We start from the raw sequence: 17,070 nt of genomic DNA, 5'->3' as shown, positions 1-17,070 counted from the left end.
ACAATTCTCCTTCTTTGATTTGAATATAAATGTTCCCAGTCAGTGTCTTTGTAGTTAAAATCTCCCATTATAAGAATTCTTTCATTTTCATAAGGGATCGCCTTGCTGTCTCCTGCACCATTCTGATAAAGTCTTCATTATTTATGAAGTAGGCTGCTGACAACAGCCACACATGATGATACTACATTCCTGACTCAGGAGCATTAGGAGCATTACAGTGGTGTCTGGAACCATCTTACCCTCTCCATGTTAGGACTGCTCGTCTTGCTTTCTGTTTTCATCATATATATATATATATATATATATATATATATATATATATATATATATATATATATATATATATATATATATTCTTTCTTTCTTTTTTTCTTTCAAACTATTCGCCATTTCCCGCATTAGCGAGGTAGCGTTAAGAACAGAGGACTGAGCCTTTGAGGGACTACCCTCACCTGGCCCAATTCTCTGTTCCTTCTTTTGGAAAATTAAAAAAAAAAATGAGAGGGGAGGATTTCCAGCCCCCCGCTCCCTCCCCTTTTAGTCGCCTTCTACGACACGCAGGGAATACGTGGGAAGTATTCTTTCTCCCCTATCCCCAGGGATAATTATATATATATATATATATATATATATATATATATATATATATATATATATATATATATATATATATATATATATATATATTCTTTTTTTTTTTTCTTTCAAACTATTCGCCATTTCCCGCATTAGCGAGGTAGCGTTAAGAACAGATGACTGGGCCTTTGAGGGACTACCCTCACCTCGCCCAATTCTCTGTTCCTTCTTTTGGAAAATTAAAAAAAAAAATGAGAGGGGAGGATTTCCAGCCCCCCGCTCCCTCCCCTTTTAGTCGCCTTCTACGACACGCAGGGAATACGCGGGAAGTATTCTTGCTCCCCTATCCCCAGGGATAATATATATATATATATATGTATGACTCATGGTGAGGTGCCTGAGGATTGGCGGAATGCGTGCATAGTGCCATTGTACAAAGGCAAAGGGGATAAGAGTGAGTGCTCAAATTACAGAGGTATAAGTTTGTTGAGTATTCCTGGTAAATTATATGGGAGGGTATTGATTGAGAGGGTGAAGGCATGTACAGAGCATCAGATTGGGGAAGAGCAGTGCGGTTTCAGAAGTGGTAGAGGATGTGTGGATCAGGTGTTTGCTTTGAAGAATGTATGTGAGAAATACTTAGAAAAGCAAATGGATTTGTATGTAGCATTTATGGATCTGGAGAAGGCATATGATAGAGTTGATAGAGATGCTCTGTGGAAGGTATTGAGAATATATGGTGTGGGAGGCAAGTTGTTAGAAGCAGTGAAAAGTTTTTATCGAGGGTGTAAGGCATGTGTACGTGTAGGAAGAGAGGAAAGTGATTGGTTCTCAGTGAATGTAGGTTTGCGGCAGGGGTGTGTGATGTCTCCATGGTTGTTTAATTTGTTTATGGATGGGGTTGTTAGGGAGGTAAATGCAAGAGTCCTGGAAAGAGGGGCAAGTATGAAGTCTGTTGGGGATGAGAGAGCTTGGGAAGTGAGTCAGTTGTTGTTCGCTGATGATACAGCGCTGGTGGCTGATTCATGTGAGAAACTGCAGAAGCTGGTGACTGAGTTTGGTAAAGTGTGTGGAAGAAGAAAGTTAAGAGTAAATGTGAATAAGAGCAAGGTTATTAGGTACAGTAGGGTTGAGGGTCAAGTCAGTTGGGAGGTGAGTTTGAATGGAGAAAAACTGGAGGAAGTGAAGTGTTTTAGATATCTGGGAGTGGATCTGTCAGCGGATGGAACCATGGAAGCGGAAGTGAATCATAGGGTGGGGGAGGGGGCGAAAATTTTGGGAGCCTTGAAGAATGTGTGGAAGTCGAGAACATTATCTCGGAAAGCAAAAATGGGTATGTTTGAAGGAATAGTGGTTCCAACAATGCTGTATGGTTGCGAGGCGTGGGCTATGGATAGAGTTGTGCGCAGGAGGATGGATGTGCTGGAAATGAGATGTTTGAGGACAATGTGTGGTGTGAGGTGGTTTGATCGAGTAAGTAACGTAAGGGTAAGAGAGATGTGTGGAAATAAAAAGAGCGTGGTTGAGAGAGCACAAGAGGGTGTTTTGAAATGGTTTGGGCACATGGAGAGAATGAGTGAGGAAAGATTGACCAAGAGGATATATGTGTCGGAGGTGGAGGGAACGAGGAGAAGAGGGAGACCAAATTGGAGGTGGAAAGATGGAGTGAAAAAGATTTTGTGTGATCGGGGCCTGAACATGCAGGAGGGTGAAAGGAGGGCAAGGAATAGAGTGAATTGGAGCGATGTGGTATACAGGGGTTGACGTGCTGTCAGTGGATTGAATCAAGGCATGTGAAGCGTCTGGGGTAAACCATGGAAAGCTGTGTAGGTATGTATATTTGCGTGTGTGGACGTGTGTATGTACATGTGTATGGGGGGGGGGGGTTGGGCCATTTCTTTCGTCTGTTTCCTTGCGCTACCTCGCAAACGCGGGAGACAGCGACAAAGTATAAAAAAAAAAAAAAAAAAAATATATATATATATATATATATATATATATATATATATATATATATATATATATATATATATATATATATGTATACATATATATATATATATATATATATATATATATATATATATATATATATATATATATATATATATATATATATATATATATATATATATATATGTATATATATATATATATATATATATATATATATATATATATATATATATATATATATATATATATATATATATATATATTTTTTTTTTTTTTCTTTCAAACTATTCGCCATTTCCCGCATTAGCGAGGTAGCGTTAAGAACAGAGGACTAGGCCTTTGAGGGAATACCCTCACCTGGCCGAATTCTCTGTTCCTTCTTTTGGAAAAAAAAAAAAAAAAAAAAAAAAAAAAAAGAAACGAGAGGGGAGGATTTCCAGCCCCCCGCTCCCTCCCCTTTTAGTCGCCTTCTACGACACGCAGGGAATACGTGGGAAGTATTCTTTCTCCCCTATATATATTTATCTATTTATTCACTTTGCCCCGTCGCCGTCCCCCGCACCAGCGAGGCAGCGCAAGGAAACAGACAAAAGAATGGCCCAACCCACCCACACACACACATATATATATATATATATATATATATATATATATATATATATATATATATGTATATATATATATATATATATATATATATATATATATATATATATATATATATATATATATATATATATATATATATATATATATATATATATACCCACACACACACACATATATATATATATATATATATATATATATATATATATATATATATATATATATATATATATATATATATATATATATATATATATATATATATATATATATATATATATATATATATATTATCCCTGGGGATAGGGGAGAAAGAATACTTCCCACGTATTCCCTGCGTGTCGTAGAAGGCGACTAAAAGGGGAGGGAGCGGGGGGCTGGAAATCCTCCCCCCTCGTTTTTTATTTAATTTTCCAAAAGAAGGAACAGAGAATTGGGCCAGGTGAGGGATATTCCCTCAAAGGGCCAGTCCTCTGTTCTTAACGCTACCTCGCTAATGCGGGAAATAGCGAATAGTTTGAAAGAAAAAAGATATATATATATATACATATATATATATATATATATATATATATATATATATATATATATATATATATATATATATATATATATATATATATATATATATATTCGCCTTATCCCAATGCAGCAGGTTTGGATGGTATTGCAGTGGAATTTATTAAAAAAGGGGGTGACTGTATTATTGACTGGTTGGTAAGGTTATTTAATGTATGTATGACTCATGGTGAGGTGCCTGAGGATTGGCGGAATGCGTGCATAGTGCCATTGTACAAAGGCAAAGGGGATAAGAGTGAGTGCTCAAATTACAGAGGTATAAGTTTGTTGAGTATTCCTGGGAAATTATATGGGAGGGTATTGATTGAGAGGGTGAAGGCATGTACAGAACATCAGATTGGGGAAGAGCAGTGTGGTTTCAGAAGTGGTAGAGGATGTGTGGATCAGGTGTTTGCTTTAAAGAATGTATGTGAGAAATACTTAGAAAAGCAAATGGATTTGTATGTAGCATTTATGGATCTGGAGAAGGCATATGATAGAGTTGAGAGAGATGCTCTGTGGAAGGTATTAAGAATATATGGTGTGGGAGGCAAGTTGTTAGAAGCAGTGAAAAGTTTTTATCGAGGATGTAAGGCATGTGTACGTGTAGGAAGAGAGGAAAGTGATTGGTTCTCAGTGAATGTAGGTTTGCGGCAGGGGTGTGTGATGTCTCCATGGCTGTTTAATTTGTTTATGGATGGGGTTGTTAGGGAGGTAAATGCAAGAGTTTTGGAAAGAGGGGCAAGTATGAAGTCTGTTGGGGATGAGAGAGCTTGTTAAGTGAGTCAGTTGTTGTTCGCTGATGATACAGCGCTGGTGGCTGATTCATGTGAGAAACTGCAGAAGCTGGTGACTGAGTTTGGTAAAGTGTGTGAAAGAAGAAAGTTAAGAGTAAATGTGAATAAGAGCAAGGTAATTAGGTACAGTAGGGTTGAGAGTCAAGTCAATTGGGAGGTAAGTTTGAATGGAGAAAAACTGGAGGAAGTAAAGTGTTTTAGATATCTGGGAGTGGATCTGGCAGCGGATGGAACCATGGAAGCGGAAGTGGATCATAGGGTGGGGGAGGGGGCGAAAATCCTGGGAGCCTTGAAGAATGTGTGGAAGTCGAGAACATTATCTCGGAAAGCAAAAATGGATATGTTTGAAGGAATAATGGTTCCAACAATGTTGTATGGTTGCGAGGCGTGGGCTATGGATAGAGTTGTGCGCAGGAGGATGGATGTGCTGGAAATGAGATGTTTGAGGACACTGTGTGGTGTGAGGTGGTTTGATCGAGTAACGTAAGGGTAAGAGAGATGTGTGGAAATAAAAAGAGCGTGGTTGAGAGAGCAAAAATCTTTTTCACTCCATCTTTCCACCTCCATCTTGGTCTCCCACTTCTCCTCGTTCCCTCCACCTCCGACACATATATCCTCTTGGTCAATCTTTCTCACTCATTCTCTCCATGTGCCCAAACCATTTCAAAACACCCTCTTCTGCTCTCTCAACCACGCTCTTTTTATTTCCACACATCTCTCTTACCCTTACATTACTTACTCGATCAAACCACCTCACACCCCACATTGTCCTCAAACATCTCATTTCCAGCACATCCACCCTCCTGCGCACAACTCTATCCATAGCCCACGCCTCGCAACCATACAACATTGTTGGAACCACTATTCCTTCAAACATACCCATTTTTGCTTTCCGAGATAATGTTCTCGACTTCCACACATTCTTCAAAGCTCCCAGGATTTTCGCCCCCTCCCCCACCCTATGATTCACTTCCGCTTCCATGGTTCCATCCGCTGCCAGATCCACTCCCAGATATCTAAAACACTTTACTTCCTCCAGTTTTTCTCCATTCAAACTTACCTCCCAATTGACTTGACCCTCAACCCTACTGTACCTAATAACCTTGCTCTTATTCACATTTACTCTTAACTTTCTTCTTTCACACACTACCAAACTCAGTCACCAGCTTCTGCAGTTTCTCACATGAATCAGCCACCAGCGCTGTATCATCAGCGAACAACAACTGACTCACTTAACAAGCTCTCTCATCCCCAACAAACTGCATACTTGCCCCTCTTTCCAAAACTCTTGCATTCACCTCCCTGACAACCCCATCCATAAACAAATTAAACAACCATGGAGACATCACGCACCCCTGCCGCAAACCAACAACCATACAACATTGTTGGAACCACTATTCCTTCAAACATACCCATTTTTGCTTTCCGAGATAATGTTCTCGACTTCCACACATTCTTCAAGGCTCCCAGGATTTTCGCCCCCTCCCCCACCCTATGATTCACTTCCGCTTCCATGGTTCCATCCCCTGCCAGATCCACTCCCAGATATCTAAAACACTTTACTTCCTCTAGTTTTTCTCCATTCAAACTTACCTCCCAATTGACTTGACCCTCAACCCTACTGTACCTAATAACCTTGCTCTTATTCACATTTACTCTTAACTTTCTTCTTTCACACACTTTACCAAACTCAGTCACCAGCTTCTGCAGTTTCTCACCCGAATCAGCCACCAGCGCTCTATCATCAGCGAACAACAACTAACTCACTTCCCAGGCTCTCTCATCCACAACAGACTGCATACTTGCCCCTCTCTCCAAAACTCCTGCATTCATCTCCCTAACAACCCCATCCATATACAAATTAAACAACCAAGGAGACATCACGCACCCCTGCCGCAAACCAACATTTACCAATCACTTTCCTCTCTTCCTACACGTACACATGCCTTACATCCTCGATAAAAACTTTTCACTGCTTCTAACAACTTGCCTCCCACATCATATATTCTTAATGCTTTCCACAGAGCATCGCTATCATCTCTCTCATATGCCTTCTCCAGATCCGTAAATCCTACATTAAAATCGATTTGCTTTTTCTAAGTATTTCTAACCTACATTCTTCAAGGCAAACACCTGATCCACACATTCTCTACCACTTCTGAAACCACACTGCTCTTCCCCAGTCTGATGCTCTGTGCGTGCCTTCACCCTCTCAAGCAATATCTTCCCATATAATTTCCCAGGAATACTCAACAAACTTATACGTCTGTAATTTGAGCATTCACTTTTATCCCCTTTGCCTCTGTACAATGACACTATGGCAAGCATTCCGCCAATTCTCAGGCACCTCACCATGAGTCATGCATACATTAGATAACCTTACCATCAAGTCAACAATACAGTCACCCCCTTTTTTGATAAATTCTACTGCAACACCATCCATACCCGCTGCCTTGCCGGATTTCGTCTTCTGCAAAGCCTTTTACTACCTCTTCTCTTGCTACACCACCCTCTTTCTTACCTACACCACCTCGACCAAAACACCCTATATCTGCCACTCTATCATCAGACAAATTCAACAAACCTTCAAAATACTCACGCTTTATCCTCCTCACATCACCACTACTTGTTATCACCTCCCCATTAGCCTCTTTCACTGATGTACCCATTTGTACCCTTGTCCTATGCACTTTATCTATCTCCGTCCAAAACATATTTTTATTCTCCCTAAAATTTAATGATACTCTCTCACCCCAACTCTCATTTGCCCTCTTTTTCACCTTTTGCACCTTTTCTCTTGACCTCCTGCCTCTTTCTTTTATACATCTCCCAGTCATTTGCATTATTTCCCTGCAAAAAATTTGTCAAATGCCTCTCTTTTCTCTTTCACTAATAATCTTTCTTCTTCATCCCAACACTCACTATCCTTTCAAATTTGCCCACCTCCAACGCTTCTCATGCCACAAGCATCTTTTGCACAAGCCATCACTGATTCCCTAAATACATCCCATTCCTCTCCCACTCCCATTACGTCCTTTGTTCTCACCTTTTTCCATTCTGTACTCAGTCTCTCCTGGTACTTCCTCACACAAGTCTCCTTCCCAAGCTCACTTACTCTCACCACTCTCTTCACCCCAACATTCTCTCTTCTTTTCTGAAAACCTCTACAAATCTTTACCTTCGCCTCCACAAGATGATGATCAGACATTCCTCCAGTTGCACCTCTCAGCACATTGATATCCAAAAGTCTGTCTTTCGCGCGCCTATCAATTAACACGTAATCCAATAACGCTATCTGGCCATCTCTCCTACTTACATACGTATACTTATGTATATCTCTCTTTCTAAACCAGGTATTCCCAATCACCAGTCCGTTTTCAGCGCACAAATCTACAAGCTCTTCACCATTTCCATTCACAACACTAAACACCCCATGTACACCAATTATTCCTTCAACTGCCACATTACTCACCTTTGCATTCAAATCACCCATCACTATAACCCTATCTCGAGCATCAAAAATACTAATACACTCACTCAGGTGCTCCCAAAACACTTGCTTCTCATGATCTTTCTTCTCATGCCTAGGTGCATATGCACCAATAATCACCACTCTCTCTCCATCTACTTTCACTTTTACCCATATCAATCTAGAGTTTACTTGCTTACACTCTATCACATACTCCTACCACTCCTGTTTCAGGAGTAGTGCTCCTCCTTCCATTGCTCTTGGATTACGTGTTAATTGATAGGCGCGCGAAAGAGAGACTTTTGGATGTTAATGTGCCGAGAGGTGCAACTGGAGGGATGTCTGATCATTATCTTGTGGAGGCGAAGGTGAAGATTTGTAGGGGTTTTCAGAAAAGAAGACAGAAGGAAGGAGACTTGTGTGAGGAAGTACCAGGAGAGACTGAGTACAGAATGGAAAAAGGTGAGAACAATGGAAGTAAGGGGAGTGGGGGAGGAATGGGATGTATTTAGGGAAGCCGTGATGGCTTGCGCAAAAGATGCTAGTGGCATGAGAAGCGTGGGAGGTGGGTTGATTAGAAAGGGTAGTGAGTGGTGGGATTAAGAAGTAAGATTATTAGTGAAAGAGAAGAGAGAGGCATTTGGACGATTTTTGCAGGGAAATAATGCAAATGAGTGGGAGATGTATAAAAGAAAGAGGCAAGAGGTCAAGAGAAAGGTGCAAGAGGTGAAAAAGAGGGCAAATGAGAGTTGGGGTGAGAGAGTATCATTAAATTTTAGTGAGAATAAAAAGATGTTTTGGAAGGAGGTAAATAAAGTGCGTAAGACAAGGGAACAAATAGGAACTTCAGTGAAGGGAGCTAATGGGGAGGTGATAACAAGTAGTGGTGACGTGAAAAGGAGATGGAGTGAGTATTTTGAAGGTTTGTTGAATGTGTTTGATGATAGAATGGCAGATATGGGGTGTTTTGGTCGAGGTGGTGTGCAAAGTGAGAGGGTTAGGGAAAATGATTTGGTAAACAGAGAAGAGGTAGTGGGAGCTTTGCGGAAAATGAAAGCCGGCAAGGCAGCAGGTTTGGATGGTATTGCAGTGGAATTTATTAAAAAAGGGTGACTGTATTGTTGACTGGTTGGTAAGGTTATCTAATGTATGTATGACTCATGGTGAGGTGCCTGAGGATTGGCGAAATGCTTGCATAGTGCCATTGTACAAAGGCAAAGGGGAGAAGAATGAGCGCTAAAATTGCAGAGGTATATGTTTGTTGAGTATTCCTGGTAAATTATATGGGAGGGTATTGATTGAGAGGGTGAAGGCATGTACAGAGCATCAGATTGGGGAAGAGCAGTGTGGTTTCAGTAGTGGTAGAGGATGTGTGGATCAGGTGTTTGCTTTGAAGAATGTATGTGAGAAATACTTAGAAAAGCAAATGGATTTGTATGTAGCATTTATGGATCTGGAGAAGGCATATGATAGAGTTGATAGAGATGCTCTGTGGAAGGTATTAAGAATATATGGTGTGGGAGGCAAGTTGTTAGAAGCAGTGAAAAGTTTTTATCGAGGATGTAAGGCATGTGTACGTGTAGGAAGAGAGGAAAGTGATTGGTTCACAGTGAATGTAGGTTTGCGGCAAGGGTGTGTGATGTCTCCATGGTTGTTTAGTTTGTTTATGGATGGGGTTGTTAGGGAGGTGAATGCAAGAGTTTTGGAAAGAGGGGCAAGTATGCAGTCTGTTGTGGATGAGAGAGCTTGGGAGATGAGTCAGTTGTTGTTCGCTGATGATACAGCGCTGGTGGCTGATTCATGTGAGAAACTGCAGAAGCTGGTGACTGAGTTTGGTAAAGTGTGTGAAAGAAGAAAGTTAAGAGTAAATGTGAATAAGAGCAAGGTTATTAGGTACAGTAGGGTTGAGGGTCAAGTCAATTGGGAGGTAAGTTTGAATGGAGAAAAACTAGAGGAAGTAAAGTGTTTTAGATATCTGGGAGTGGATCTGGCAGCGGATGGAACCATGGAAGTGGAAGTGAATCATAGGGTGGGGGAGGGGGCGAAAGTTCTGGGAGCCTTGAAGAATGTGTGGAAGTCGAGAACATTATCTCGGAAAGCAAAAATGGATATGTTTGAAGGAATAGTGGTTCCAACACTGTTGTATGGTTGTGAGGCGTGGGCTATGGATAGAGTTGTGCGGAGAAGGGTGGATGTGCTGGAAATGAGATGTTTGAGGACAGTATGGGGTGTGAGGTGGTTTGATCGAATAAGTAATGTAAGGGTAAGAGAGATGTGTGGAAATAAAAAGAGTGTGGTTGAGAGAGCAGAAGAGGGTGTTTTGAAATGGTTTGGTCACATGGAGAGAATGAGTGAGGAAAGATTGACCAAGAGGATATATGTGTCAGAGGTGGAGGGAACGAGGAGAAGTGGGAGACCAAATTGGAGGTGGAAAGATGGAGTGAAAAAGATTTTGAGTGATCGGGGCTGCCTGAACATGCAGGAGGGTGAAAGGCGTGCAGGGAATAGAGTGAATTGGAACGATGTGGTATACCGGGGTTGACGTGCTGTCAGTGGATTGAACCAGGGCATGTGAAGCGTCTCGGGTAAACCATGGAAAGTTGTGTGGGGCCTTGATGTGGAAAGGGAGCTCTGGTTTCGGTGCATTATTACATGACAGCTAGAGAATGAGTGTGAACGAATGGGGCCTTTGTTGTCTTTTCCTAGCGCTACCTCGCACACATGAGGGGGAAGGGGAATGTTATTCCATGTGTGGCGAGGTGGCGATGGGAATAAATAAAGGCAGACAGTATGAATTATGTACATGTGTATATATGTATATGTCTGTGTGTGTATATATATGTGTACATTGAGATATATAGGTATGTATATTTGCGTGTGTGGACGTGTATGTATATACATGTGTGTGGGTGGGTTGGGCCATTCTTTTGCGTGTTTCCTTGCGCTGCCTCGCTAACGCGGGAGACAGCGGAATGCGTGCATAGTGCCATTGTACAAAGGCAAAGGGGATAAGAGTCAGTGCTCAAATTACAGAGGTAAAAGTTTGTTGAGTATTCCTGGTAAATTATATGGGAGGGTATTGATTGAGAGGGTGAAGGCATGTACAGAGCATCAGATTGGAGAAGAGCAGTGTGGTTTCAGAAGTGGTAGAGGATGTGTGGATCAGGTGTTTGCTTTGAAGAATGTATGTGAGAAATACTTAGAAAAGCAAATGGATTTGTATGTAGCATTTATGGATCTGGAGAAGGCATATGATAGAGTTGATAAAGATGCTCTGTGGAAGGTATTAAGAATACATGGTGTGGGAGGCAAGTTGTTAGAAGCAGTGAAAAGTTTTTATCGAGGATGTAAGGCATGTGTACGTGTAGGAATAGAGGAAAGTGATTGGTTCTCAGTGAATGTAGGTTTGCGGCAGGGGTGTGTGATGTCTCCATGGTTGTTTAATTTGTTTATGGATGGGGTTGTGAGGGAGGTGAATGCAAGAATTTTGGAAAGAGGGGCAAGTATGAAGTCTGTTGGGGATGAGAGAGCTTGGGAAGTGAGTCAGTTGTTGTTCGCTGATGATACAGCGCTGGTGGCGGATTCATGTGAGAAACTGCAGAAGCTGGTGACTGAGTTTGGTAAAGTGTGTGAAAGAAGAAAGTTAAGAGTAAATGTGAATAAGAGCAAGGTTATTAGGTACAGTAGGGTTGAGGGTCAAGTCAATTGGGAGGTAAGTTTGAATGGAGAAAAACTGGAGGAAGTAAAGTGTTTTAGATATCTGGGAGTGGATCTGGCAGCGGATGGAACCATGGAAGCGGAAGTGGATCATAGGGTGGGGGAGGGGGCGAAAATCCTGGGAGCCTTGAAGAATGTGTGGAAGTCGAGAACATTACCTCGGAAAGCAAAAATGTGTATGTTTGAAGGAATAGTGGTTCCAACAATGTTGTATGGTTGCGAGGCGTGGGCTATGGATAGAGTTGTGCGCAGGAGGATGGATGTGCTGGAAATGAGATGTTTGAGGACAATGTGTGGTGTGAGGTGGTTTGATCGAGTAAGTAACGTAAGGGTAAGAGAGATGTGTGGAAATAAAAAGAGCGTGGTTGAGAGAGCAGAAGAGGGTGTTTTGAAATGGTTTGGGCACATGGAGAGAATGAGTGAGGAAAGATTGACCAAGAGGATATATGTGTCGGAGGTGGAGGGAATGAGGAGAAGTGGGAGACCAAATTAGAGGTGGAAAGATGGAGTGAAAAAGATTTTGTGTGATCGGGGCCTGAACATGCAGGAGGGTGAAAGGAGGGCAAGGAATAGAGTGAATTGGATCGATGTGGTATACCGGGGTTGACGTGCTGTCAGTGGATTGAATCAGGGCATGTGAAGCGTCTGGGGTAAACCATGGAAAGCTGTGTAGGTATGTATATTTGCGTGTGTGGACGTATGTATATACATGTGTATGGGGGTGGGTTGGGCCATTTCTTTCGTCTCTTTCCTTGCGCTACCTCGCAAACGCGGGAGACAGCGACAAAGAAAAAAAAAAAAAAAAGAAAAAAAAAAAAAAAATATATATATATATATATATATATATATATATATATATATATATATATATATATATATATATATATATATATATATATAGGGATAGGGGAGAAAGAATATTTCCCACACATTCCTTACGTGTCGTAGAAGGCGACTAACGGGGACGGGAGCGGGGGGCTAGAAACCCTCCCCTCCTTGTATTTTAACTTTCTAAAAGGGGAAACAGAAGAAGGAGTCACGCGAGAAGTGCTCATCCTCTTCGAAGTCTCAGACTGGGGTGTCTAATGTGTGTGGATGTAATCAAGATGAGAAAAAAGGAGAGATAGGTAGTATGTTTGAGGAAATGAACCTGGATGTTTGGGCTCTGACTGAAACGAAGCTCAAGGGTAAAGGAGACGAGTGGTTTGGGAATGTCTTGGGAGTAAAGTCAGGGGTTAGTGGGAAGAGAAGAGCAAGGGAAGGAGTAGCACTACTCCTGAACAGGAGTTGTGGGAGTATATCAACTGACTTAGATATCTCTCTTGTGTCTCCCCTGATGAAGTGATTATTACACGAAAGTGCACTTGGGAACTTATCGAGTTTCATTTTCCCCAGGAGACTCATAGGGATATATATATATATATATATATATATATATATATATATATATATATATATATATATATATATATATATATATATATATTACAAAAAGTTACAGTGGTGCGCGTGACCTAGGATTTGCTGATAACCACGAGGAAAGTGCCTGTACTTATGCCCACCTGCCTGCTTCTTCTTTTCTTGCCTTTTTCCTTCCTGCTTTATTTTCTGCCTTCCTTCCTTTCTGCCTGCCTTCCTTTCTGCCTGCCCTCTTTGTCTACCTGCCGTTTTTTCCTGCCCATCAGCCTTTTTGAGTGTTTTCCCCTGCCTGCCTTTTTGCTTGTTTGACTTCCTTCTTCCCAAACTTTTTGCTTGCGTGCCTTTCTTGCCTACCTGTCTTTTTCTGGTTTACCTGCATTTGTGCCTGCTTGCCTTTATTGCCTCCCTGCCTGCCTCCCAGCTTTTTCACCTGTCTTTTTTTGTCTGCCTGAGTGTTTACCTTCCTGCCCTTTTGCCTGCCTGCACTTTTGCATACCTGCATCCTTGCCAGCTTGCTTGCTCTTTTTTACCCTACACGCCTGTCTGCTTTTTTTGTCAGCCTTCCTGCTTGCTTGCCTTTGAATGCTTGCTTGACTTTTTGCCTGCCTTTTTTTGTTTGCCTGCCTAACTCTTCTTCTTAGCCTGCCTGCCTTCTTTTTCACTTGTCTGTTAGCTTTTTCGCTTGCCTGCCTGCTTTTCGTCTGACTGCTTGCAGTTTTGACTGCCAGTCTTTTTGCTTGCTTACCTGCAATTTTGCCTGTCCTTTTTTTTTTTGCCTGCCTACCTCCCAACCTTTTGCCTTCCTACTTGACTGCCATTTTGCCTGTCTGCCTTTCATCCTGCCCGCCTGCCATTTTTTTTCTACTAAACTGACTTTTTGCCTGCCTGCTTGCTATCTTTCTGCCTCTTAAACTGCCTGTCTGCTTGCCTACCTACTTTTTGCCGGCCTGTTTGCTGCCTGCCTTTTTTGGCTAGGCTTCCTGCCTACTTGCCATTTTGTCTGCCTGGTGTATGTCTGTCTTTCTTTCCGTGCGTGTGCCTGCTTGTCTGTCTTTCAACGTGCCTGCCTGCCTGCGTTTTTGTCTCTGCTTGCCATTTTTCGTACCTCTTTTTGCCTAATTGTCTATTTCTCTGCCTGCATTATACACTGCCTGCCTTCCCTCCTTCCGTCTTGCCTGCCAGCCTGTCTGTCTGCCCTCCTGCCTTTTCGCTTGCCTACCTGCCTCCGTTTTTGCCTTCCTGCCTGTCTGACTGCCTTTTTGCTTACCCTCAGCTTTTTCAGTTGTATGCCTACCTTTCTTGCTTACCACTTTGCCTGCTTGCGTTATGTATTCCTGACTGTCAGCCATTTTGCCTTTCTTTTCCAACCTGCTTGACATTTTGCCTGCCTGCTCTCCTGTGTTTTTGCCTTCATGCCTGCTTGCCATTTTGCCTTCCGTTTGCCAACCAGCCTGCCTTTTTCTTGCCATCTTACCTCCTTATCTACCTTTTTGCCTGCCTTACCAGACGACTTCACCCAAACCCTGTAGGGAAAGTCCACGTACTTACCATAGCATATTTCACGGTATTGAAAATGTCTGTGGACTTTCCATTGTAGGTTTCACTAACGTTGAAGGTGTTGGGGTTTGGCAGCCTGTAATTTTACAAAACAAAATTTGAGCGAAGATACTTAACTAGATTTGATAAACAGGAAGACATCAGCCTTACCAACACATATTTCTATTTTGTATATAAGCTGACTGTTCTGTCTTCTGTCTCAATTTTTGTCTTCTCTGACGATGTGATCGTTACAAGCAAGTACACTTACGAACTTATCGTGTTTCATTTTCCTCATGGCTATTGTTGGCGCCAGACGTATGAAAGTTGACTGCGAAAATAATGGAATGACTCATTTAATCCATTGTGGACACGTCAGTCTGTAAGATACTTTATTGAATGTATAAGATCCTAAGATGCCTTATTGAATGTATAAGATCCCATTGTTGTTTACTGGCAGGAAGAGATCATGTTTACTCAGCGAAGTAAATAAACTCAGTACACCACGAGACTCGAGTTGCTTGATACCTCCAATGTGTTGCTCCGCCTCGCGAGTTATTTTTCACCGGTTTCTCCTCCTATGGGACTTGTCTGGGACGAACAAGTGGTGCCCAGACCCGGGAGCGGCCTTTACGTGCTCAAGCCAACTGAACTTCTGTATACGTGCAGCAAGATGTGGTGATTACTCGTGATGGCGGAGAAGGAGCAACTTGAAATAGGACGGGCGGCTGCTCGTGGATGGTGTACGAGAGCCTCCAAGGCTTTGCTGACTTTGCTTGAACTGCCAACTGTGTCCAGGGTGCAGCTAGAAGACGCTATAGCGGATTCAGATAAGCGTCTAGACACCTTGGACCGAGTTCAAGCGGCATATGAACTGACAATAAGTGACCCTGAGTTGTTGGAAGCAGACCTGGACAAAGCAGATAGTTTACGCAGTCGTGTTAGAGCTGTTCGGGTGCAGGCTGGCGAATTGTTGGCGAAACTGGATAAGACTGCCGTCCATGAAGGGTCGGGAAGTAATGAAGATAAGTCTGCAATTGCAAGCGCAGTGTGTACTAGTGCCAGTGTGAACCTTCCACGGCTCGACTTGCCGAAGTTTAGTGGTGAACTAACCTAGTGGCAGTCATTCTGGGATTTGTTCGTGGCCATGGTAGACGACTCTACCAGCCATCAGCAAGTTCACCTATCTGCAGGCCTCATTGGAAGGTGAGGCCAAGTCTGTCATCCAAGGCGTGTCACTTACTGTAGTTAATTATGCTGTGGCCTATAATCTGTTGAAGGAGCGGTATGGGAAGCCAGAGAGGATTATCTTCGCTCACATTCAAGCTCTTCTTGGCTTGAGCCTGCCGTTCAAGCCTCAAGGATCTACGACTTATGTGTCCGCCTTGAGGAAGCTGCAGGATGACCTCCTGATCCACATCAGGAGTTTGGAGGCACTGGGGGGTAAGTGGCAGTGAGTTTGGCCTCTTCCTCACCCCAGTGATTTTGTCTCGTCTGCCGAGCGACATCCGTTTGGAGTGGTCAAGGGAAGGATCGGGCCACGAAAGGGATCTCGCATGGCTGCTGGATTTTCTTAGAAAGGAGATTGAGCGCCGTGAACGCTCAGACTCCTTGAAGGACGTGACTACTGCTGCAGGGACAGACGGCCGCAGTGTGAGGGTGTCTGAGAGAAGAAAGAAGTCTCCTAGTTCTGCATTTGCTCTTCAGACAGTCTCAGAGACATATTCAGGTGGGTGTGGATTTTGTAATAAGTCCCATTCCAGTGAAAAGTGCTTTAAAGTTATCAAACTTCCACGTGCAGAACGACTGGAAAATATTCGTTCTGCTGAGCTGTGTTTTAAGTGCTTAAAAAGGGGGCACGTAGCTAGAGGTTGCAAGGCAAAGTGCTCTAAGTGTAAAGGCAACCATAATGTCCTTCTCTGCTCAAAGGATAATGTTTCACCTAAGGGCAGGGCTGTTAGTCAGCCGGCCGAGGAGAGTGAAGGGGAAACGGGAGATACCAATGTTATGCCTGGTGATCTAGTTGGTGTTTCTCATTCTTCACATTTTAAACTCAGGTGTTGTGTCTTGCCGACAGCAAAAGTTAAAGTGTATGGAAGGCATGGCAAGTACAGTGAAGCTACCTTGTTGTTCGACTCTGGGGCAGATCGATCCTATGTGTCGAGTGAATTTGTAAGGAAGGTTAGGCCTACATGGGTATCTTCTGAACAGATGACCTATTCTGCCTTTGGGGGAAGGAAGAGTTCTAGATCTACCCAGTGTAATATTTATCACCTGAAGTTAGTGGATGTTAATAATGAAGTAGTGTGTTTACTTGCAGCCGAAGTGCCCACAATATGTGCTCCATTAGTACGTCCTTGTGTTCCAGCTGAAACCCTACTGCCCTTTAAGTCTGTGCAGTTAGCAGATGAGTATGAGCGGGACAGGAAGGTA

The sequence above is a fragment of the Panulirus ornatus genome, chromosome 28 (assembly GCF_036320965.1).
Source record: "Panulirus ornatus isolate Po-2019 chromosome 28, ASM3632096v1, whole genome shotgun sequence".
NCBI lineage: Eukaryota > Metazoa > Arthropoda > Malacostraca > Decapoda > Palinuridae > Panulirus > Panulirus ornatus.
Note: the sequence above shows the minus strand (reverse complement) of the source record.